This window comes from Hipposideros armiger, unplaced genomic scaffold (assembly GCF_001890085.2).
Source record: "Hipposideros armiger isolate ML-2016 unplaced genomic scaffold, ASM189008v1 scaffold_15, whole genome shotgun sequence".
Lineage (NCBI taxonomy): Eukaryota > Metazoa > Chordata > Mammalia > Chiroptera > Hipposideridae > Hipposideros > Hipposideros armiger.
The window spans coordinates 6,289,608-6,291,280 of record NW_017731365.1 but is presented as its reverse complement, the minus strand read 5'-3'; positions in this window follow the sequence as shown (position 1 = coordinate 6,291,280).

The following is a 1,673-nucleotide window of genomic DNA, read 5'->3' as shown; positions in this document are numbered from 1 at the left end:
GGGTGAGTGTGGGGGGTTATATGCAGGGGTGTTGTTGCTGTGGTGGGTTGGTGTAAGAAAGGCAGAGCATAAGTGGAAATCAAGTTGAGTCCTGCTAATAGAATGGGCCACAGACTATTTCAGAAGGAAGAATTCTGGTGAAAATGGAAACCACAATGAAACCAGGTTTCAGCAAAAAAGGCTGAGGTTAGCTTGAGAAGGGTGGCTTTACTTTGAAACTGGTGGCTGAGTTTAGTCTCCTTACTTGGCCTGGGAATCTTTTCCGGGGAAAGAACTTGAATCCAGGCTGAGGTTGAAATTCAGGTATACTTGCCCTAGACACCCCGCATCCCTGAATTTGGAAGCTTGAAAGGAGGGCTGCTCTCCTTGGCCCTGCTGAGAGGTCATGTGTCATAGTGCTGGGCCTGTGCCCTCTGGAGCCAGCTGCTTGGGTCCGAAGCCTGGCTCTGCCACTTATCATTGCCTTGGGCAAGTCATTCAATCTCTCTGTGTCTCCATTTGTCCTACTGTAAATGGGGCTAATGATAGCCCCTTTCTCATAGGACTGTTGTGAAGATTGAACCAGATGATATGGGAAGAACTTAGCACAGGGTCTAGTACATGGTGAGCACAAGGCAACCCCTCAAGTGAGTGACAGGGTAATATATGGAGCCATGAAACTGGTTTCTGGAGAAGTGGCAGATCTCTGCCTTTGCTGAGTGAGGTCTGCAATTCAGGAAAGAAGCGGAAGCTGATTGGGGGTCGGGTGGTGGCTGGGAAACAGTCTGAAGAGAGTTAGCAGTGCCATTGCTCAACCCAGCCAGTGGAGCTCATACTTCCTGTTTTCAGCCTGTGAGCCCTGATGCTGGGGCTGCTCGTGTTGGAACAAGATCTTTTTTGGCCCCTGGCGGGGAATGCAGAGGCTGAGCAGCACGTCAGTCTGGGCTGGGCCCCTTAGCTTCACATCATGCCTTTTCTTTTCTAGCAAGTTTCAGTTCCCACAAAACACACCAGTGCAATCCTGAGGTGGAAGATGGGAGGGGGGTCCCATTCAATTCTACAATAATTTACATGGTTCTGTAATAACAGCCAAGTCACCTGAGAACCCTTTAGAAATATGCAAATACCTATGATGCTCCACCCATAGAGCTTGTGAGTCAGGTCAGGACTGGTGCCAGGGCTCATGGTTTTAATAAAGCTCCTCAGATGTTTTGTGCCTTTATTAGGTGCAGGATTATGCTAGGAGAGTTCTGAACTCATGAATCCTTATAACAATGCTGGGAGGCAGATATTACCTTTTTTACAGATGAGGAAACTGAGACACAGAGAGGTTAAGAGTCTTTCCCAAGTCACACAGCTAGTGTGGGATTCTAGTCCAGGCCACCTGACTCTATAATCCATGCTCTGACACCACTGCATCACACTGAATGAGACAACATGCTAGATCATGAGGACTGAAAGCTGAATATTCTGGGTCCTGCATGGGCCCATGGTCTGGGGAGCTCTGAACAGGAAGCCCAGGAGACCTTGCACCCCCAACCGCTGCTCAGAAAACTGACTGTTCGTGCAGCTAACACATGCTGACCACATCTTGAATTTCCTGGGTCCCTCACATAATTTTGCCAATTGTCCCCAAAAGATATTCAATCAGGGGTGCTTATCAGAAACATCGGAGGGGCTTTTTTAAAACCATG